The 25,384-nt window shown below is 34.3% G+C and overlaps 1 protein-coding gene across 13 annotated transcripts in view; it reads right to left on the reverse strand.

The window, feature by feature from the left end:
• TCF4 (transcription factor 4) overlaps nucleotides 1-25,384 on the reverse strand; it is a 393,712-nt gene that overhangs the window by 120,954 nt on the left and 247,374 nt on the right. The window lies entirely within an intron of this gene.

The raw sequence follows: 25,384 nt of genomic DNA on the forward strand, positions 1-25,384 counted from the left end.
AAAGTCATGATATGTCGTGATGCGTCACAAGATGCGGTGAGTTTGACACCCCTGCTCTAGAAGCTACTCGCACCCTCAAGATCTGATTTATCTTTCAAGGGTCTGGAAAGGAATAGAAGTTAGTTTTGTGGTTGAGTCCTAGGAATTGCTTTGTCACTATATAGTCAAAGATTAAAGTTCCTAATAAGCTCAGGTACTTAATTCTGATAAGTCTACGTTTTATTTTAAATAAAATATTTATTTCTGAATCCTCTCACACAGTGAGTTGAGAAATGGAGTTGATTTAGTGCTCTGTTGGAGAACCTTAATTTAATTTTAATTTCCTACACAACCGCTAGCTGTGGCAGATACTCTACTCAAGTACAATCTTAGCCTTGAATTTTCACATGAGATGATAATATCTAACATGGAAATAAATAAATAGGGGTCTGGTAATCTGTCCTACTTTGCAGGGAGGAAGGTACAGAAATTAATAAGCAACAACAGAGATATATGTACTGCTGTGACATGTTTAAATATGCTTCAGAAAGTTTTTTTCCCTTACAAACTAGATCTTGAAGAAAAGTTTGTATGAAGAAGATAGCATGCATATCTATAAACTTTTACTCAACTGCAATGGCCTTCTCTAACCAGATTACTACTCCATTTAAAGTAGTTGGAATCATCTGTGATTATATTCTCAGCTTTTAACACTAACCATACTTTTATGGCATTTAAATCCAAGATATTTAACACTTTGGATAATGTTTGCAATAACTGAGATTTTTGCACTTTGCTTGCCCTCGACTATTTCTTTTAGTGGGCGGTTATTAACTGAGTCTTGACTACTGTCTGAACTTCAGTAACACATCACAACATGTTTTGTGCTTTTCTGCAAAAATATTCTGTGTCAGACAAAGCTATTTGAAATGCAAACATTTGTGATAAATGGTCCAAGAATGGGTTGAAAAGATGCATACATACACACATATGTCTGTCTGCCTATCTATCTGGGTATGTGTACACAGACATACATGAAAATGAAATCCTGGAACTTCTCAGAAAAAAATGGCAATGAAATAGTTAACAGACATATGCTGTATAATTAGGAGATGCATTAATGATTATGAATAGTAAATGATTTGGTGCAAGAAAAAAAATCTAGTCAAAAGGGACATGTACCTATCTTACATGTTTGTTAGTAACTGTATAAAACTAGAGATTTTTGCTATTAAGAATCCTGCATTATTGGTGTAAACACTTCCAAGGGTACATCAAATTGTAATCTTTCATACGACATCCATCAAACCAGGCTGGAGATTTTGACAAACATTAAACACAGTAAGGAGGCAATTATGTATGCATGATTTAATCTGCAACTAATTAATATGCAAATTTATTCATATGTTAGTTACTAAATTAAAAATGCAAAGAAGCCCTTATGGTGATTCTCAAAATTTTGCACAAACAGAACATTTAAAATGTAAGAAAAATGAACTTTTTTTAAAAAAAAAATCCTGCATACTTATAGCCTTTTAGAAACCTGTTGCATGAAGAAGGTTAAAATATCTTCTTTAATATTGGGAAACAATAATGGAGCTTTAATTTGATGTGTGACTATGGTTGAAGAAAGGTTTTACATAATTCTATCAAAGTCTTATGAGATGCACTCTAATTAGCAAACAAAATATATTTCAAAGCTAAGTCAAACAACTTGCAAATATTTTGGAGCATATAATAGAAATTATCTATCTATCTATCTATCTATCTATCTATCTATCTATCTAAAAGTAAGTTACTTGTTTATTCTTTATATATATATAAGCTGAGTGATGAATTCTTTTTTTTTCTTTTTATTTGAATGAAGACAATAATACTTTCAGTCCAGGCTTATTAATATTTTGCAGTAGTGAAAACTAATCAAATCCAAAGAATAAGAAGGGATCTAAAGAAATCTGTAAAAAAAGTGGGGCTGATTTCAATATGCATCATGAAAGAATGACAATTGAAGAAATGAAGAGAAATTATCTGAAACAGTTCCTATGCAGGTTGTTATAGCACCAATCCCTCTCTTTCAGTGCATGCTTTAAAACATGTACATGTTTTTAAAATGTGGCACTTTCTCATAAAGGAGAAGAATGATTAAATTATATGTGTAACCTTTTTAAATTCTGTAATGTTGGATACTTTTGTAAATCTCCAAGAGATTCAAATTATGCTAGCAAACAATTGCACATATATTTTTTACTCAAAAGGTTTTTTGTTTTTAATGTATAAGTGATGTTCATATAACAGGGATAAAGAAACAAGATTCCTGAGTCTAAAACAGAGACATGTACAAAATAAAAGGCACAATCAGCGTTTCTCCCAGCAGATTCTGATGTGATGAACTTGGCTTAAATTTATTTTTTCTGAAAATTATATCCCTAATGTTTTTTTAAAAAATCCAGAAAGTTAAAATACTGATTACTGCTGCATTCCTGGTATAATTTTCTTAACTCCTTTTTTTTTTTAACCTATGCTTATGCCAAACTGACAATAGACTTTCCAGGACATGTCAAGCATACCAACTGATTAAGCAGTGAATATGTTGGTTGTGTTTTGTTTTGTTGGTCTAAAATAATAAAAAAAAAATATAAAAAGCAGTGAATACTACAACTCTACCCACTGTGTACTATAAACAAACAAGACTGTTTGATATCCTTAAAAAAAAAATAGAAGTGATATGCCTTTGTACAAAACTCTGCAGGCAACATAGCTCAGAAGTGGAAAATCTAATAGAATTTAATAGAAGAGGCAAGCTGAAGGAGTTAAAACATAGGGAATGATTTGTGATGAGAATAAAGAAAGAGAATATGGAACTATGTCATTGAGGGAAAAATAGTTTTACTGTAAACTGTCCGTTCTGAACCCTAATAATACCCATTGCTTTATTACTACCTAAGACTTTTAAAACTATCTTGTATTTTACACTGCCTTTCTTATAAATTCCTTGATAAGCTCTGATAGATAGAGACAACTTTCCATTGGATGAAAACAAAATCTGAATAAACATTTTTGACACAGGATAGGAAGTAAGCTTGTAGTAACTTGAAACACAAGATGCCATTTCTGTTACGTCCTGAAATGAATGTAAGGCTTTTAAAAGCTTAAACATACACATTTGTGCATTCATTAGGCAGCGCTAAATCTAATTTGTTCTCTTTACTGTAACGGGAAGCACATGTTTAGAGCAATCTGTTTCCTCATATGAATGCTTTCCTGTCTGTTTAAAAAGAAAATCAGTGCACTTTACCCCAAGTAACCAAGAGGTGATCGTAAATATCCCTAAATAGCATTAAGCAGATATGAAAGACATTAACACTTCCAGAATGCCAAAGTAGTACTTTTTTTTTTAAAGGGGGGGAACCCTAACAGATGCTCCTAGTTCAAAAAGTGAAATGTGTTTCCTGGAAGAAGGGTAAAAAAACTCCAGTCTCATCAGAATCAAAAATGAACCGTGAGTAGAGACTGGAGTAACACACAGCAAAGAAAGGATAAAGACAGGACACTATCACTCCCTTGCGAAGTTTAGGGTGTAATGGAAAAGCTCTGTTTGCTTAGAACCTAAATTAACAAATCTGTATATTTTGTAATCCACAAGGTGGCAATGGCAACCAATGAGGGTTGTCTGCACAAAATCACTCTGAGGCCTACCATCTTCTCTTGCAAATGATTGGAAATCTCTGAACTCTTCTATAAATCTAAGTAAACCAAAAAAGCACAAAAAAAGAGAGTAAAAATTGCTCTGCCAGATTGGATCCGGCCCTTCACTTTTAACCTTGCATCACAGATGAGTGTTTTACCTAAAAAAAAAAAAATGGAAAAAAAAATCCTAGAAAAAAACCAAAAATGTATAGCATCAAAACCTGCTGTAAAAGAGATTTCCATATATATATGGAAATGCAAATAATAAGTTTTTACTCAGGACTTATAATGCAAAAAACACGTATTTTTGTAAACAAAATATAATTGAAACCTTGCAATTGAATGCTGATTCATTTGATTAGCATAGCAAAGAAACTGGTAAAAAATTTATAAATTTGTTGACATCCAATATATTCCAACTGCAAAGAACCATAATATCAACCAGCTAATTACAAACAGCACTGGTGGATTATTAGAATGCCCATTTAGTAGCTTTCTAGGATCCCAATAAAGTCTTTTCCAAATAAATAATAATTGGGCATTCCCAAAAGCAACATTTATAAACTGAAAGCAGTTTAATAAAAGCAGTATTTATAAAGTCAGTGACTTCCAATAATATTAGCATGTTACTCAAAACAATCCAGAGCAAGAAATACTATATTTCTTTAAAAGTTAAGAAACAGTTTCTGTGTGGATATAAGTAAATCAAAATGTAAACATCATAATAAGCTTTCAAGTTTCTGCTTATTTATTGCATTTATCTCCTGTTGCGATTAAAAAAAATAAGACTTTTGGCACTTCTTGGCATCATTTGGAGAGCTTTGTTCATATTTGTAAATATTAGAGTTGTTTAAATGGTACTTCTTATAATGCACCTTAGGAATTATTATACTATATATTCCCCTCCTTTTTTGCCAGAGTTTCCTAAATGATATTGTGCAATACAAATTCATCCTTAAAGTAACACACCCAGATGCATGCAAATATATATAACATTTAACCTAAACATTTTGAAAATAAAAACATATCCAGAAAATGTGCTCATGACAAGTAGAAACAGAATGACTTTTTGACTTTCTTCTCCTGTGCAGTGCCAGTGACTTATAACCAGTAAAGATCTAGTAGAAATGTTAGAAAAAAATTAAAATAATAAAGGTATTACTGAAAACAGTTGTTTTATACCTATAAACATACTGTGTCAGAAACTGTTGGCTTAAGATATGTATTAAAATAAAAGATTAAAAAGCAAGTAACTTACACTCAAGCAATGCCAATGAATCTATGAGCATTGCATATATTTTGGCCAGGTAGGCAGAACATGATTGTAAACATAGCTGGGTTTCATGTGCAACTCTTTTATATTTCTGTGTACATGCAATTATTACTCCGCATTATAGTAAAACACTTTAAGGGATATTTTCTTCATAGCAAATAATTGGATTGGATTCAATATTGGATAAGCTTAAGTGAAATGGGAAGTAGATAGAGAATGGACTCTTCACCAAATTTGAAATAGGAAGGATGAGAACAAGGGTAAATGCTATTGTACAAGCTGGGCTCTAATCCCTGTAATATTAATTAAACTGCTATGAACTTTGCTGTAAGTACAAAAGAAAAGAAAAGAAAGGGGGGGTATCTTTTTTATAGTTTGTGATTATTTAATGATAAAAGCAAAGGTATACATGTATTCCTGCATTACAATAGAAAGATCTATTAACAGATGTAAATTACATTATGGAGGTTTAGAATCTCACCCAATGTAAAGGACCTCTGTCAACCTTCAAGTGCATTCTTCTAAGAACAAAAAAGGTTAAAAAAACCCCATCATTATTTAGCTCATTAAAACCTCATATGAAATGAGTTGCAGATCTTCACACTGCTTTAAACCTAGAATGCTGTTTCCTAAAATATCTGAAAGCTAGAAAGTGCAATTATCTTAATTTATGAAAACAGAAATCCTAGCTGTTTCATGACCAAAACATGACCATAAACTCGATCCCCTGCATTACCTATTTTCCTCTGAAGAGGGAGTCTATGTTTAAGTAAAATTCAGAGTAGCAACATTAATACATCTATGCATAAAATGGTAAGAAATGTGCTAAACTGATTACAATGGCATTTTCCTACCTATAGTTACATCGTAAAAAACATATTAATACTTTGCCATACCAGCAAAATTCATTAAATACCAAAATACATGTGTCACACACGCTTTATCAATCCATTATAGAGAGGGAGATTTCAGCTTAAACAGCGTCAACCAAATCACAGCAGCAGTTTCAATTTTGCTTTCCCAAAAGGCTTTGGGTTTTTTATTGCCTATTTTGGTTTTAAACAGCAAGACCTCTTTTAAAGCTACACCAAACTGAGATGTCAGCAGTAGGGGTAGAGAACCATGTATTTATTGTATCTGAAATACTCAAAGGTTGAAATTTTTCAAACTGTATACCAGGATAGTTTTACTCATATGTAGGTTTATGGATACTCACAAGGTTTACTAAGTAAAAGAACTGATATTGTAGATCTAAGCATGGAAAAAAATGGATGGGATGGGATGGGATGGGATGGGATGGGATAGAATAGAATAGAATAGAATAGAATAGAATAGAATAGAATAGAATAGAATATTGACCAAGTGTGATCGGTGCAGAAGCTCTCAGTGTACATATAAACAGCAAGTAATATACTAGAGTTCTAAGAATAGCTTATATCAGAAGGAAGCAGGCAGGGATATTGCAAGATGTGGTTAAAAAAGAAAGTATGATGGCCACACTAATGAGGTTTTTTTTTTTTAAAAAAAAAAAAACATACTTTGCAGACACCAGATTTTCTGGAATGCAGCTTGATTTATATGCTGGGGTATACAAAAACTGGGGGCACTAAATTGTGTGCCTGAAGTATATTGGATTTCGGGTTTGAATGGCAACTGGCTGAATTATGATTGCATCACTTCCAAGTAAAGTGACAATCTCTTTATCTTTTAACTACTTTATAGATTAATCCATAAAGAGGAAACTATTCCTGTTTAAAGTACTGAACAGAGGTGACTCTTGCTTGATTTATTATAGGTTCCAAATTGAGAGAAGACAGAGAAAACAAAAGTTTTCTTCCTTCTTGCAGGCCATCTGACAATCTCAGCTAAATTAATCAAAGCCTAAAAGAAAATCAACCTCAACTTGTCATTTTTTTTAAAAAAAGGTTTGCTATGATATACATATTTTTATACTGATTGATTTGATGCAGAAAAACTTTTTTTTATTGAAAATTTTTAAAAGTTTTTACAAATAACAACACAAAAAACAAAACAAAACAACCCTCACCCAACCCCTCCCAAACCACCCCCTCCATCCCCCCCCCCCGAGCTTCCCAGAACTGAATATAGGCTTAATTAAATTTTTAAAAAAAAACTAAACAAATTTTAACAGTTTAGAAAATAATTAATAATAGGATATATATAACATAAACATTAAGAAAAGAAAAAAAATATTTAAAAAGAAAAAGAAAAAAGAAAAGAAAGAAAATGAAAAAGAAATAAGAAAAAGAAAAAAGAAGAAAGAAAGAAAGAAAGAAAGAAAGAAAGAAAGAAAGAAAGAAAAGGAGAAAACAATCTATAAAATATCAAAAATTACGTACAAGTTACAAAAAAGCTAAATAATATTTTTTTAAATCCAATTTATATTGTATAAAACTTATCCATTTTTCCCATACAGCAAAAAACTTCTCTTGCGATTGCTCCTTTAAAAAAGCCGAAATCTTTGCCATTTCTGCCAAATAAGAAACTTAAAAAACCACTCTTGCAAAGTAGGCAAAGATTCCTTCTTCCAATATTGCCCTACTAACAGCCTTGCGGCTGTAATCAAATTTAACATTAAAATAACCTCCTTAGCATCACAATCAGTAACAATACCTAACAAAAATAACTGCGGAGTGAATTTTACCCTCCTTCTAAAAATTCTTTGAATATTCCACCATATCTTGATCCAAAAAGCTTTTATATTTTTACACGTCCTCCAAGTATGATAATAAGTGGCGTCCAAACAGCCACATCTCCAACACTTAGGCTGTAGATCAGGGTACATAATAGACATTTTTTGTGGATCAAGGTGCCATCTATAAAACATCTATAAAAACACTTTTATAGATACTTTGAATCAGAAATTTGGGGATTTGAATCAGATTTGTAGATGTGAACATTCAGGCAATCGATTTATGTCAAACCACAACTACTCAGACTGAAAGTTCTGATTTAAAAAACATCAACGGATGTGGCAAAAAAAATCAAACAAAGGTGTTCAGGATCTCTAAGGAGACTTTACTGCAGAAATAATTAGCATTTTATAAAAAATCATATAAAATGTCAAGCAAGGCCAACCTACAGCAGCAATCATGGCAAAAAGTTACTCATGATATTTACCATTGCAGCTGGAGTATAAATTGACACAGAAGCTGCTAACTATTGTGTGGGTTTCTGTTTCCATTCAGCTTGGAAACCTCATCCCATTGTTTTGAAATCCTGCAGATCTACAGATAGAGTATATTGTGCATTTCTCATAACAAGTGAGAACCCCTGAATGGAAAACAAGGAGGTAATGGTTTTTCCAGACTCTTCCACAGATGGTTCAAGAAAGGAAGTCTTTCAGTAAAGGCCATCCAGAAAAAAAGAATCAAGAATTATTTTTTTTTCCTTTTCTAATCATATTTGTTTATACTTGCAGGCAAACACAAACACACACACACAATTTAGTGATTGTTTGGGATACCTTTAAAATACACACACACATAATTATATTTTGGTAAATATAGGAAAAAAGTTTGAGAAACTTTAAGCAGAAATATTAGCTGCTTTACACCAACACAACATAAATTTTTTTTATGAGTACTAAACAGGAACTGAATTCCCTTTATACGCTTGAAACAGAATATTCAACAAATCATTAAGCAAATATACTGAGGTGTGAAAGACCTAATAAATTAATTGCTTCTTGACTAAAATAGCTGCAACAATAAAATATTACATATTAAAAATGACCTAAGTAAAGTATATAATGGTAATAACATTAAAAAGGTCATTGATTGTATAATATTATCTAATTTTATCTACGGGAAAACTTTACTTGTTATAGTTATATAGTTTTTCCTAATATTATGCATTGCTAAACTGTACCATTAGCCCTCCAAGTAATTATAGCACTTTAAATGTATGAAAACAGGGTAGCTTTCCAATCTAGACAGCTATATTGAGTTATTTGCCCCAATATTATTGAAGATCTACCGTATATGCCGGCGTGTTAGGCGACCCGGCGTATAAGACAACCCCCGTCTTTATCACCGAGTCGCCTTCCTAGAACGTCGTCTTATACGCCGAAAACTACCAGTATTTCCGGCATATAAGACGACTCGGCATATAAGACGACCCACGTCTTTGGTGCCGAGTTTAGCACTTCCGGAAGTCGTCTTATACGCCGGCATATACGGTAAACTGATGTCTTCTTCAGTAAAAATATTCCAACTTGTTTCACTGAAGTTATAAAATTGATATAACTGATTTTGAAGGTGGATAAAGATACCAAGCACACAGGTTACTTTCCTCTTTTGTTTGTTTGCTTTTTGTTTTGTTTTCCCCTTAACACAGTGGTAGCAAACCTATGGCACAGGTGCCAGAGGCGGCACTCGGAGCCCTCTCTGTGGGCACACGTGCCGTTGCCCCAGCCTCGCCTCCCCCCACAACTCCCTCCTCTCTAGCAGCTCCCCTGAAGGAGAGTCTCCCCTGAGCGTGGCCCACGCGAAGCAACGCAGCCAAGGACATGGCAGCCAGGCAGCATAGACAAGACTCTGCCCTCACACCCCATCATGCACAGCTGATGCTGCAGGGCGAAGGCAGAGGGCGTGACCACCATAACGCTGCTGGGCTGCCTGGGCGATCTACGGCGGGCCCTGGAGGTGGTGAGTGGCCCTGCGGGCAGGTGGGGTGGGGGATGGGGGGCAGGGCAGGGGTTGGAGCGGGTGCGGGGCCAGTTTTTGGGCACTCAGTCTCTAAAAGGTTCGCCATTACTACCTTAACATGTCTTTTTTAATTTCATTCCAAATATTTTGAAATAACATACAACTCAGATTTATCATATTAATACCCAAGTATCTTCTCAAGGTTCTTCTCAACTGTAAAAGCCTATTTTATAGCCTGCCTTTATTATTTTTACAAGTAATGCAGATGGCAAACATGTCAATCACATCTTCCTCCTCCTAATTCTTGGCCTCCTGCTTTCTAGCCTGGCTCCTTCATATGTTTTATGATCTTTGAGTTCTGTTGATCTTAAAACTTGCAGGTGAACCAAATTATTTTAGTTTTCCTGTTAAAAGTTTCAACTCCATGGGTAGTCGACATTTTGGATGTATATTCAGACAAGCTGAAATCTGTACTGGTACTCTTACCAGATTTTTTTAAAAAAGGCGGTTGATATTGTACAGTGAAAAATTTGTAAAAATATAGGCTTCCTTATTTTTCCCCTCCAATTTAATTAACTGGATCAATAGGATTATGTGCTACCAAGTTGGTATCAACTCTTAGCAACTACACAGATTTTCTCCAGGAGGATGTGTTCACAACTTAGTTTTTCAGGTTTTCCAGTGATACACCCTTAATTGCTGTAATCAAATTGATCCATGTATTGTTGCTTATCCTCTTCCCCTTTCCCAGCATTATAGATTTCTCCAGAAAGCTAGGTCTTCATGTAATGTGTTTACAGTATGATAATTTGATCATCTGTGCCTGAAGTAAGAAGTCAGGGTTGACGTATTTAATGATTCATGTGTTGTTTTCTTGTTTATTTATGGCATTCTCAGGAGTCTTCACCAAACTTCAAAAGCATCAATATTCTTTTTACTTTGCTTCTGCAAAGTCCAACTTTCACTTCCATAGAATCACAAGAAAGAACCCAAAGATTCTAATCTTTGTAGATATAAACGTTCCAGCATCTGAACACATTGTCCAAGGCCTTAATTGCTACTCTATCCAGTGCTAATTTGTGGTGTAATTCTTGAATTATGGTTCCTTTACTGTTGATAATTGATCCTTAAAGATAGAAGCTATCTATCACTTTCATATTTAATATCAGTTATAAGACTGATTGCTGTACTTGTCATTAGTTTGGTCTTTTCTATATTTAATCTTAATTCCATTTCTTTCATAATGCTCCTTTCATCACTAAAGCTTGAGATAATTTATAGTGGCATCAGAGTAGTAATAATTAGTGTCACAATGCAGATTACCAATGTTTTTTCAACCACTTCTAAAATCACACTCTTCTTCCAATCTAGCTTCCTTCAATTTACAGTCCATATGTAGTTTATCAAATAAAGGGAAAATACAAGTAGTCCTTGACTTACAACCACAATTGAGCCCAAAATTTACATTGTTAAGGGAGCTCACATTGTTATGTGAGCTATGCCCCATTTTACTTTCTTGCCACAGTTGCTAAGTGAATCACTGCAATTGTTAAGTTAGTGACACGGTTGTTAAATGAAGCTGGCTTCCCCATTGACTTTGTCAGAAAGTCGCAAAACATGATCACCTGACCCTGGGACACCACAACCATAATAAATATGAACCAGTTAGTAAGCATCTGAATTTTGATCACATGACCACAAGGATGCTGCAATGGTCCTAACTATGAAAAACAATCATAAGTCACTTTTTTTCAGTGCTGTTTTAACTTTGAACAGTCACTAAATGAACTGTTGTAAGTTGACGACTACCTGTATAGGGACCTTTGTCAACCCCAAATTAGTCTGTTTCACCAGGTTCAGTCTATGCTATGGCTTCCTGATCTGGATAGGTTTGCGTGAGGGCAATGAGATGTTCTGGGATTGCCATTTTTTTATATTCCATAGCTTGAATCAATGTCTGGTACTCCAATCACAAACTATTTCTTCATCAAGGATGCTCTTGATCAGCTCTTATTATCAATTTGATATTGGAAACAAAGTCACACATGTGAGATGGGCAGATATATAAATTGAATGCATTAATAAATAAATCAATAAACAGATTGTGTATAACAACAAACCAAGGCCTGGGAGCCAGAATAGGCAGGTTTGTTTTTTTACTGCAATTTATGACATTGACTTTGCAAGCAAGCAAAGGAATCAGGCACAGTGAAACTTCTCTTTGCAGCAGAAAGGGTAAATCTCTTTTGAAATAAGTTTGACTCCTGGTGATTTCATGGTGTCCGTATATCTATTTTTGTTGGAAATAATACTTAAATGGTTTGCCTTGCTTCTGTTCTTCTGAGCAGAAATAACTTAGCTTGCTTCACCCTTTTACTTATGTGTTTTTCTTTCTCTTTGTTTATGAATGGCATGCTGCTGGTTAGATATTTGCCATTTGTAATCTCAACTCTTTGTTTGGAAGCTCAATAGCAAATTCTTTAGTAGTGTATAATATGCATTTAGACATATAGATAATGCAGTATGGTTTGATAGCCTATCTACAAATTTTGCCATGAAAACGTATATTAATATCCTATCTGGAAAACCAAATTGATGAGGTAAATACAGCAAAAAATTAATAAATGGCTACCTGCCTGGATTCTTGAAAACAGAGTTACTGTGTCTGTGATGTATCTGACCATATTTACCAGCATTTCAATGCAATTTCAGTCTAGTTCAAACAGAAAGAGACACAAACAACTTTATTGTGCTAGATTTCACAATGTCAACACTAGGATCCTCCTCCTATACAGGTCGGGAGAGAATATAGATAAAGTAACTAAGTCCCGTCTCTTTTCTTTTAAATGTTACCTCTAACTACAGCTTTTTATGCATGTCGTTGGAATATTTATTACAGTTAATACATTTATATGGCTGCCTATTTCATAAGCATGGCTCTGGATAAAAGGTTATAAACAGAATAAAAACATAGTAAAACAATCAAAACTAAAAACAAAAAATATATAAAATAAAATCCAATAATAGCTAAGAACAATCATTTAACACAAGCATGACCATATTCATACTGTCAGGGCCCTAGGCTTGATGACTGTGCTTGACTTTTGTTCTACTAATTATTATAAGCAAAAAAATTTAAACAAAATCAATATCAGGTCTGGTGTTGTTGAGGTCCCCTTTGCGGAATCTTGGAAGAACCATTTTTTTGTAGTGAGGTGACATCAAGAACCTCAAAACCAATCTTGGCTAACTGTGGGAAAGGAATAGGAAACTCACTTTAGCTACCTCATATAAGGAAAATCTTTACAAGATGTTTTATAGATGGCATTTCCCACCCGTAAGGTTAGCCAAAATGGGTTCAAACATTTCACCCCTATGCTGGAAATGTAAAACAGCATTAGGTTCATACTACCATATGTGGTGGGAATGCCCAAAGATCCGTGAGTATTGGAACAGGACACAAAACTGGTTGAGGGATATATTAACACTGGACTTAGAGTTAAAACCTGAACTCTTCTTGTTGGGAATAACGACAGAAAAACACGATAAGGGAACAATCTACCTGCTGCTACACATCCTGACTGCAGCTAGGCTTGCTTTAGCGCAAAAATGGAAGAGCAAGGAAATTCCCACAGAGGAAGAGTTAATACATAAAATATTAGCATGTGCAGAAATGGACAGGCTCACAATGATATTAAAAGACAAATGTGGATCAGTTTATTATGAAACTTGGGATAAATTTTACCGCTGGAGGAATTCGAAGAGGACAGTCAGGATTAAAGATGAATGTTAAGACAGAAATATATGTTATTTTAGAACAAGTATTGTATATAAAACTTAGATGTATATGTAGAGATGAAGAATTGATTGTAAAAAGTGGAATAACCTGATAAGAATGTATATACTGGAATGTCATGTTAAATCCAATGTTTGTTTGTTTTTAACTATATTATAAATAAAATTTGTGAAAAAACAAAAAAAAAACTATCTTGGCTGACTCCACATTTGAATTCCAACCCTTATTAAAATTAATAAAAATAAAATAATAAAATAGTTGAAACCAGAAACGTTCTAAGAAGAATAAGAGCCTTTAAAGTTTAATTTCAATTCCTGAAGCAAGGTCATTAAAGATAAAACAATGGGAGTTTGGGAGCTTTTAATTAACAAAGGCTTGGATTATAATTATTTAAACTTCAAAAGAAAGTGAGTAATTTAAAGGTACACATTCTCAATAAAAATGAGTATTCTTCTATTCATATCCATATTATCCATAAATTCAGACTTTGAAATTTACAGTATTGTTGGCATATTAGAGACTTGTTTAAAAGAAACTGTATTGCCATTACACAGTGTATACACAAGATATCATTGTCTAAATGGGGATATGCATGAATTTCACAGCTCAGTATTCTGAAAAAAATAGTAGAAAACCTCTAAAGAAGACAGCTCATACTGCTTAGAGTAGAGTAAGAAATATTTTTAAAAACTGAAGACAGAAGAATAACTGTAACTGTCTAGAATCTGTATAATGCTCTATATCTCTGTCTCCATCCATCCTCTCATTTATCCACACACTTCAAAAGAAGCAAAACCAGGACCAAAGTAAAACCAATGTATGTGTATATCTTTAAGTACCTTTAAAACAATCAGAAGCATTGTCGTTTAAAAAACAGCAAGTTTGATTTCTATTAGGCAAATTTAGAACTGACTTCTTCAAGCATAACAAAAGATCACTTTTAATAAAAGGTAATGCTGAGATTTTCAAGTCTACCTTAAAATTATGCACAGCGTAAACATATGACTTGAAAATATGTTTAGTTACATGCTGTTGTATTCTGATTTATATTATGAAAGATGTTAGTCCTGATAAAACAATGTCTTAAAGGGTGGAACGCATTAAAGACTTAATTTTGACATCATGGAAAAAATAATTTGCACTAAATATAATTAAGCCTAACTACAAACACACAAATGCACAAATTTTTATTTTCATTCTTTGTTGGCTCTATATTTGTTTCAATGGTTCAGCAATCTCTTGAAACCAATAGATCTTATCATAAAATACTTGGGACAGATTCATAAATTCAGACATCAGCAGCATATATCTTACTGTGGTTTGCAAGTAGCTTTAAAGTAGCTTGTCTGATACCTGACATGGTTCATCATAAGCATGCTGAGTGATTGGCAGAAGCACAGATGTATTGCATAGATAATTTCTCATAACACCTGAGCAGTGTTTCGACAAAGACCTTCAAAATCATGCTGGATCCTAGAAAGGCTAGTTGGCACATTTCAATCTTCATGCAATCAAAGCACACGGAGTGAAGTTGATTTTGAACTTAATCTAAAAACGGCTTGTATATTTTTAAAAAACATGCAGAGAGAAATATATGTTTTTGCTTTCTTCTTAAGTGTCCTAAATGTCTTTCATTCTTGCAGTTTATTACTAAATGACACTGTGTTATTATATGGTATTCAAAGCTTTAAAACAAACAAAAATATGGAAGGAATAATTTCATCTTAAACTATCATTCTTTCTATTACTATTTACTAGGCAATGGTCCATCAATTTTTAGGCAAAATATGAAGTCCCTTTGCAGTCTCTTATTACAATCTATATATGCAGACTACATAGATAGCTCTTGTTAAACAAGCATTCATTTAGTGTCTCAGGTTATGATGGCACTAAATGAGAGGGACTTCTAATGGGTTTTCATGGATACAGTCATTATAGCGTCATGATTTGGCCACTTGGAAACTGGCTCACAGTTATAATACTGCAGCATCACAAATGATTAACATCTGTGACCTTCATTGCCAGCTTCTGACAAGCAAAGACAATGGGGATGCCAGCAGAAAGTCATAAATTGCAATTACCGTTCTTCAGCAGGAACTACCTGTATTACCATTTGGTTTTCCCATAGACCAAAAACCAATAGTCAAACATCCACAAAATAATACAAAAGGCAAAGATACACATATATGCTGATCTCAGCCCCATTTCAAATGTGAAGATCACTCTCTCCTAAGTCTACACCAGGGGTGTCAAATTGCTGGCCTACGGGCCAGACACATCATCTGGAAGCCTCGCCCACCCCATTGCCGGCAATGGCAAAACTGTCCCGATACAATGCGTGACGTCATGTGACGTCACGACTTTGACATGTCTGGTCTACATCTTAGAAAATGAATAGGTTACCATGACAAAGGTATTCATCCATTATACATATGAATGTGAGATGACAAGGATAGAATGTTGTCCATGTCAAATCCAACTTCAAATGGGAACCACAAATTCCCTATCTTTCAATAAAAACTTTCTAAATTAAAGTAGGCAAACCCAGGCATCTTGTATTGTAAACCAGAAAATACTTAAACAAAATAGAAAATAAAAGTAGAACAAATTCTCTTTAGATCTATGGTAGACATATGTACATATCTGTATTTTAAGGATCAACTTCAACTAACCACCCAAGAAAGCAGAACTCTTGAAACAGGCATTGCTATCATTTGTGCACAACTTGCACCTTATACCTATACAAAACTTTCCATAATTCAAGTCTATTCTCTTCACACCAACAAACATACAATAAACTATTTTCACATTCAACTCTGAATTTCTTACATTTTACTAATTATTATCTCTTGTAACCTTTCAAGCATAATTCAAGCAAACATCTTCCAAGGGACACTTAACACACTAAACACAATGTATTTTTCCTCCATTCTTGTTGTCTTTGTTTAGCCCTCTGTATAGAACAGTGGTTCTCAACCTGTGGGTTGGGACCCCATTTGGGGTCGAATGACCATTTCACGGGGGTCGCCAAACAACGCAGTGCGCCATTTTCCCCCCTTTTCCTTAGCTGTGCTACTCCCTTTTATTCTATTGGCTTTTGAAAGCCAATAGAATAGACTCTCTTGAATAGAGTCTAATTCTATTGGCTTTCAAAAGCCAATAGGAATTGTCCAGGCGGTCTCTGCCCTGCTGAGCCCGCCAAAAGTCCCATTCTGCAAACAGTGCTGCACCAGTTGAGTAGTCCTCGACTTACGACCGGTTGAGTAGTCCTTGACTTACGACCGGTTGGGGGTCGTGGCATTAAAAAGGTTGAGAACCACTGGTATAGAATAATGAAGATACTCTTCCCATGCTTAAGCAAAGATACTCTTCTTCACACATATGCATTAAAAAATCTGCATAGCCCATCACAGCTAAACCATAAACCACATTTTAACATTTTTCCATTTACATCATCTACAGCTGCTGTCTACCATTTTTCAACCTTCTTTCCACATTTATTGCTAACAATTATGGCATTTGCTACAGTTCCACTTTTCAACATAACACCATCATCCCCATACAAATTTCTAAACCACTACTTGCAGCATTCTCTCATTTCAATTTCTTTCCTCTTGGTTTAGACTTCTTTTACCCACTTCCAAAACAAATTCAAAATCACTTTGTGGTTTCCCTTAATTGCTCTTCCTTGCTCTTTTCTGCAGCAATAATTCTGTCATATACATTCTTCCTCATCCACAAACTCTTTCACCCCATTCTTCTAGCAAACATATTTTTTCATACACCCTATTAGAATAACATCTTACAATTCTATGGCATTCTGGAACACAATTCTTCTTCCTCTGTTGTTAGCAGACATCTTTACATCCATTTTCCATTCATTGGGTTCGGATTTAAGACTGATTGTCCTTACTTAACAACCCTAACTGGGACCAAATATTTTGTTACTAAGAAAAGAGATTTTTAGGCTCAACAATGAAAGATGCAGTAGTCCCAGCTATAGTCATTAGGTCATGCCAGCCTTACTAGGTAGACCAGACAGGAAAAGTGACCAGATGAGCTAATTCTACTTATTGTAAAGTTACATTAATAGAATCTTGCAAGTCTAAAAGTACAAATTTCCCACCATTCCCTTTACAACCTGAGGTATTTGGGTGGGTCCCTTCTGAGATAGCTGCTACATTCCTTTTGCATGTTAAGCTGCCTTGTATCTGACCATTCCCTAGGCAACATCATTATCTCCCAAGGTCTTTCCCATATACCCTTGCAGACCAAGACTGTTGCATCGTTAGGCAAGGACCTCACGTTTCTTTTGCACGGTTGCTCTCGTGCCCACTTCAACTCCCCTCCAGCCACCTGTCTCCCCGCAACTCTGCCCTTTTAGCCATTCCGTGATCCACCATGCCTCCGATCCTAAACTAACTTTTGCCATCTTCTTCCTCCCACTGTTGACAAGGTGTACCTGGCTTGCCTTTCAGAAGGCAGCTGCTGGATGTGCTAGGGGCCTCACAAGACACTGAAGCTATGCAAGGCTCAAGAAGGAGATTTGTAATCTCAGGAAAAAGACCAGTTGCTGCCACCATATGCCTCATGAAAAGCCTGACTCATCAACAGAAGGAAGAAGTGAAGGTCAGTTGGGGGCACCAGGTGCGGTGGAGGGCAAGATGGCAGGTGCAGCCAAATGGGGGGGAGATAGACAGGTGAAGGGGAATCATACCCTGCAGTCATAAATGCAGACAGGTTGCTAAGTACCTGAATTTTGATTTATGTGATTGTGGAATTGCTCACAAAGCTGAAATTCTGAGGAGTATTCATGACTACCCTTTGTTCAGCACCACTGTAACTTTGCTGAATGACCATTTGTTCAGCAACCAAAGACTACAGGTGGTCCTCGACTTACAAACGTTTGGTTAGTGACTGTTCTAAGTTATAATAGCCATTAAGTTACTTATGACCATTTTTCACACTTATGACCATTGCAACACCCCCAGGGTGATGTGATTTACATTTGGATGCTTGGCAACTGATTCATATTTATGATGGTCACAGTGTTGCAGGGTCATGTGATCCACTTTTGTAACCTGACAAGCAAAGTCAATGGGGAAACCAGATTCACTTAACAATTGTGTTACTAATTTAACAACTGCAATGATTTACTTACTTAACAAATGTGTCAAGAAAAGTCATAAAATGGGACAAAACTCACTTAACAAATTTCTCACTCAGAAACATAAATTTGGGGCTCAATTGTGGTTGTAGGTTGAGTACTATCTGTATCTGTATATTCTAATAGTTTTATCATACAAAATAAGTACTGCATATACTTTATCTTCAAACAGTCATGCTAGTTTCACTCATTTATTTCACTTCTTTCTTTTCTTCCGTGTCTGTATTTCCCAAGACTTATTCTTAGCAACTAGTATGTCCCAAAATTAGAACATCTAATCACTGTTCTATTTCTCAATCTTTTGTTAGCAAGATCCATAAATAATAAAGCACATTTTTTATATATTCATTCCTTTCCCACATGAATTGATTTAAGTTGGAAGCAGAATTGCCCAATCACTTTTTTCTGTATTCTCTTGTCTTGTTCTCACACTCATTCAAGCCACGTAACTGAATGTTTTTACTTTGCCTCATCTTCAGTCAGATGTTACACAATTTCCCATGTTTAATTCTTCCATTATCATCATTTTTGGAAATGCAACATGAAGCTAGCACCAATTTACATATAATATTCCCTGCTAAAAGTAAGGGCAGTACCACTCTGGTTTGACATATTTTGGGCAATATTCCACAAGTGGTACCAAGCCCAATTTTAGTTCAGCATGCTCACATTATTCCAGAAGTTGGTGTGTCTATTTTAGAGATGATGAGGCATGGTCACATACTGTTGCTCACATTCCATTAATTAGGAAGTATGTGGATTTAATGAATTGGAAATCTTACTATGTGGTAGTGATGATCATATAATTGCCAAGATCTATAAAGTGTTATTAAAATTGAATTTGGAAAACATTGTATGAGCCAGTGGGCAAGGAATTTTGAGTATAATGTGATGCTTGAAGAATGGGGGAATATGTGGATAAAAGGTTTAAAATTCACATTAGATTATAACTTAAAAGAAAAAATTTTACAAAATGATATATCGCTAGTATTTAACACCAGATAAGTTATCTAGAATAGGGGTCCCCAACCTGTGGGCTGCTGCCTGGTAGTGGCCCATGGCCTGCTGGCCACTGGGACATGGGACAGGTTGGCCAGTGTGCATGCGTGTGCACACACACCCTCACTTGCGCTAGTGCCATGGCGCGTAAAAACAGGACACTGCACCATGGGGTGCAAAAACGGACCACCACGTTGCAAGGTGCAAAACTGTCCACCACCGTACAGCGGGGCACAGAAATAAGGTGCTGCACCATGCAAGTTAGTATCACGCAGGCGCTAGCCCTGCCCCATTTGCAACCCATGTGCACACACACACATGTGCAAAATGCTTCCCCCTCCCTTTTCCTCCGGTCCACCAACCGACAAAGGTTGGTGATCTCTGATCCAGAATGTATAAAGGTATTTCAAATGAATGTTGGAAATGTAAATGTAAAGAAGGGACTTTTTATCATTTATGGTGGACATGTGATAAGGCAAAGAAATATTGGAGTAGGATTCATATATTAATACAGAAAATTCTTAAAGTGAACATAAAGATTAAACCAGAAACTTTCCTTCTGGGTCTATTGGAAAGAGAACTGGAAAAAAAAAATTGGAACTCTGATTTTATATATGGTGATGGCAGCAAGATTGTTCTATGCACAAAAGTGGAAGGATACCTCGATTCCTACCATAGACGAATGGTTAGAAAAGCTGACGGAATTGGCAGAGATGACCAAATTGACTGTGCTGATAAAAGAAAAGAATATAAGTACTTTTGTTTCTACTTGGAAACCATTTCTGGACTTTGTGCTTGAGCTGGAAAAAAAATGATACTATGATTTTGGATTTTACAGATTAGATTGATTTGATGATAGAGAAATGGACAGTTCATATTACTATGGAAATGTAAAAAGTTGAGTTTTGATTTTAATGTCTGATTTTACTGGAATAGAGAGAGTCAGAAGTCAATGCCTTTTGTTTCTTCACCTCCCTTTTTTCACACCTTTTTTGTTTTCCTTTTCCTTACTATTGTCCCCTACTATTTGCTTTTGTATTTTCACATTTTATGTTATAAATGAATAAAACAAATAAAAAGGAAGGATGTGTATTTGTACAGATAATTAGGGTTTGATAAAAAAAAATATTAAATGGTTCTGAAAGTATAAATTCATCCCATATTTTGAAGAAGTGAAAAATGACGTTTGCAACTATTGATAAAACAAATTATAGTAAATTGAGCTAATCTGAAATCTCATATCATAAATTAAGATTCAATCTGTCACACTGAATTGTCAGATTATATGCAGAGGTAAGTGTAACATTTGTGCTGTAAATAGCATGAGTAACTACAAATGCAACAAACTACAGCAATTTATATACAAATTATTGTAAATTCTTGCAATCCACGTAACATCAAAGTGCACATTGTGTTAAAATACTTATAATAGTGTTCATTTACCTTTTTAATGTTTTGCTTTATGAAAAGTGAATTTTTCCATCTTTGAATTAGCAATAGCACTTAGATTTATATAGCACATCACAGTGCTTTTGCAGCCCTCTCTAAGCAGTTTACAGAGTCAGCCTATTTATGGCACCCAACAATATGGATCCTCATTTTACCGACCTCAGAAGGCTGGAAGGCTGACCCAGTGAGAATCTAACCATCAAACTACAGGCAGCCAGCAGTCAGCAGAAGTTGCCTGCAGTACTGCATTCTAACCACTGTGCTACCATGGCTCACGGTAACCCATTTCTATTATTTTTCTGGATTATAGGCAATAAGTACAAATATTTTGTTAGCTATATGACTAGTGGCAATTCACATAAGTCTGATACATAAATTTGTTAGTATCTATCAGTATACAAGTCATTTCCTATGGGTAGTTAACAGAATCAATTGTTATTAAAGTACAAATGTTACATCTAAGTTTGATTAAATAGTTGTTTTCAAGGCAGTTTAGAGTTTCACTTAAATATTATAAATTAAGAACAAGTCTTGAAAGAAAATCTCACCCTCAATTCGCAATATATCTTTATTGGATTTATTGGCTAGAACAACTTAGGATAATATTCATAGCATTCTTTACTACTGGCCAGGCTAGCTGAGGGATGACCCAAGAGTTGCATGCCAACATCTGTGAAAGCTAGATTTAAAAAGTCTAACTGAGTCAATGAAGCAACCTCTTTCCTAGCCATTGGTCAGCTTGAGAAATGTTTAAAAGGCAAGCTCTATTTCAAGTTGAGTTCAACTCTTCATAATTACAGGAGAGCACCCATGTAGAGGTTTCTGGTAGCAACATAAAATTGGTTTCTCATTGTCATCTTTAGGATTTTTTTTAAAGTTCCCAATCTAGCCCAATTGTCATAGGATTGCCTGATATTTTCTTCTCAATTTTTAATGTAATTAGTATGATTTTGTCTAGTTTAATAAGATTAGCCAAGTTTGGCTAAGGACTTCTACTTCCTACCTGGTGACTCCTGCTATTTTTCTTGAAAATATTTTGCCTTTTCCTGGTATGCATGTTTTCAACTTCCCAGTTTAGCCAATTGCCCTGAAACTCTCCCATCCAAATACTAATCAAACCTTAAACTATTCAACATTTTATAGATCAACCTAGATTTGCTTGAGATATGAAGACCTATGCTATTTTTGTCCCGTTTCTGCATATTAAAATAGCCAGAGAAGTAATGACTTCTGGAAAATGTCTACAGATTATTTCAAATGACACACCATTGGATAATTCATCCAAAAAAAAAAACCTCTTATGGAGGTTGATGAAATTACTGTGGATCTAAGAATACTGTAGCATATAACTCTGCAATTATTAGTACTTCTCCGTTTCCCACTCATACATGATTGGTGCATCAAGAAATCATCTTTAGATTGTTTGTATATCAACTCTTAAAAAATTTATAATTGTTAATCAAAAGTTTTTGGGCAGACTCAGCAGTGAGTGATTAAGAGGACAGACATTTTTACAGACTGGCAATTGGTAAAGAATAGAAAGAAGACAGTAAAAAAATGGACAATTTTCATATGACAGAAATACAAGTAAGGGTCCTCAGGGATCTGTGCTAGAACTGGTGATCCTTAACTTGTTTACGGATGACCTCAAATGGCTAAGAGGGGTCAAAGTTGATGATATCATCAAATTATTCAGAGTGGTAAAATCAAAAGGAGTTGGCAAACAGCTTTAAAATGATCTCTCCAAATGTTGCATATAGTCTTTAAAATAGCAAATGTAGTTCAATGTAAGCAAACATAAATTCATGCTCATTGGCACAAACAACTAAATTTCATGTATTCATTAATGAAATCAGGGCTGGCATTAAATGATCCAGAAACACATCTGAAAAGGTGGATAACTCAGTCAAACTATGACCTCTCTGGACAGTGGCCAGTGATGAAGGAGCAGGAGGTGGCAAACTCTACATTGGGAATAATGAAAAACAAAATCGGAAATAAAACTGGCAATACAGTAATGGCTTTATATACAATCTGCATATAACAATATTTATAGTGATGATCACCAAACCTGAAAAATGACAGAGATTATATAAAATGATTTATGATGGAGAAAATGTACAGAAGTCTCCTTTCTCTTTCCCAATGTCAGGATTCTAATTTAATTTAAATTAAATGCAAGAATGACTAGGGATCTTTATACAACACAAAGGTGAGTGATTAAACTCGATGTTATAAGATGTGGTGATGGCCATTCATTTAAAAGTTTTTAAAAGGGGCTGAACAAACACATGGAGGAAACAGGTATCAAGAGCTGCTAGTTCTGATAACGATATATTACTCTCTTCAATTCATCTGATTGGTTACTAGATGTTAAAGGATGCTGGATTAATTTGTTTATTGATTAACTGATGTTAGATTATAAATATTAGATGGGCCAATGGTCTATGCCATTACAGTTCTTCTTGTATTCTTAGCCAAATGAAAGAAACCACTTGAAATATGCCCAGGAGCTAAATGAGGGGAAAAAAACCCAGCAAAAAACAAATAAAAATGTATTGAAAATCTACAGATTTTCACAATTCTTAAATCCCTTTACAGATAATTGTATGAATCATCAATTGCAATTTGCTATACAATGAAAAGGTTTAAGAAAAAAAGTAATTTAAGAAAAAAATTCCTCAGTTCATTTCTAATCTACCAAGTACAGTGTAATCTATTTAGTCAATTTACATTCTGTATTGTTTATCCAACATAATGGTATCATATACTACAATGTGACAAAATGCATTATTTAAATACATTGTGCCGTACAACAGACTGCATTATTCTTTTCAAAACCTCAGCCATTTACTGATACATACAACATAATTTGCTATAGTTTATAAAGGGGAATAATTGTCAAAATCAGTTCATAAAAGAAACTACTAGAATTCCTTAGGGATTTTCTTTATTTAGACAGTAAAATCTGTATATCGCAGTAAAAATGTCTGTCTGTCTGTCTATCTATCTATCTATCTGCAGTGGAAAAATGTTTTTTTCCCCCCGAGGTTTAATATATTCTAGATATTAAATAGACAAAGAAATCTAAAGCTATAATCAACATGTTTCTTTTTGAACTGAATCAAATGCTCTTATTTGCTTTCTTAAGTAATACTAGGAAATTATTACATGTGAAATACTCCAGAAGAGTTTATCAATAGTAAAGTTTATCATTATCAAATAGCAACTTATTTAAATAACATTCTCCCAAAATAGTGGAATACTTTAGTCAAATCGCCCAATCCATCTCATATTTTCTTTTCCATGTAAAATTAAACACCTTGTTACATTCTTAAAGATCTAGCAGCACTCTCTACAAAAAATTAGATTCCAAAGCAAAAATATTTTCAAAACAAAACTCTAAAAAATATGTTGTAAAAATGCTTTTTAAAAAATAATTTTTAAAACTTAACAGAATATAACATTACCTTTTATAACTTTGAACGTTATTTACAATGGTTTTTTAAATAAAAAAACATTTTATTATATTACAACATGTTGATGATGTACTCTATAGCAATTTTAATAATATCCATGTTATTTTTAATGGCTTCTTGCAAAATATGAACAGCTGCAAACTATATTTCATCTGTGGTTGTCTTAAAAATGATTAGAAATCAAAAGTATCAAGTATATTACGTTTTCTTCTTACTGCAAATGCTGTTCAACTTCTATTCAAATATTCATAAAAAAACCCCAACAATTACACACACACACACACACACATACACACACACAATATTTCTTTGCCCTGAATTTTCCCCTGGCAGTCAAGAAAGCTAAGCAATTTTCCTGTTAATCATTTTTAGTTTCGGAGTATTTCTTCTTCAACAGATGTGCAGAAGTTAAAAAGCTACACCATAATTCATGTATGAATTTAAAACAATGATTTCATTCCTTTAACTATTCACTGCACTCAGGGAATACTATCAGGAACATCTAAGATATTGAAGATTAGCCTACTTACTGCTGAAGATATCAGATAAATATGAGATAATAGGAACTGGCTAAACATCAGTAGTTGTAAAATAATAATATCTTATTTTATGTATTTTTTTATTCAATAAGACAACATCAGAACCACAAATCAAAACAAATTATTTTGCAAGATAAAATATTATTTGTCTGGCACGCCATCAATTTTATAATTATCTCTATTAAGTACAACTTATATGTCTAGGTAAAATAGGTGGCATCACCAATTCTAATTGATATCACCATACTTGAATAATAAAAGAATCCAGATTTTACTGTTTAGATTTAAAACTATGTTCCCAAATACATTTGTTTTAAAATTAAACTTCAAATTAATCAACAAGGTA

The sequence above is a fragment of the Crotalus tigris genome, unplaced genomic scaffold, assembly GCF_016545835.1.
Source record: "Crotalus tigris isolate CLP2741 ecotype Arizona unplaced genomic scaffold, ASM1654583v1 scf7180000023830.6690815, whole genome shotgun sequence".
Taxonomy (NCBI): Eukaryota; Metazoa; Chordata; class Lepidosauria; order Squamata; family Viperidae; genus Crotalus; species Crotalus tigris.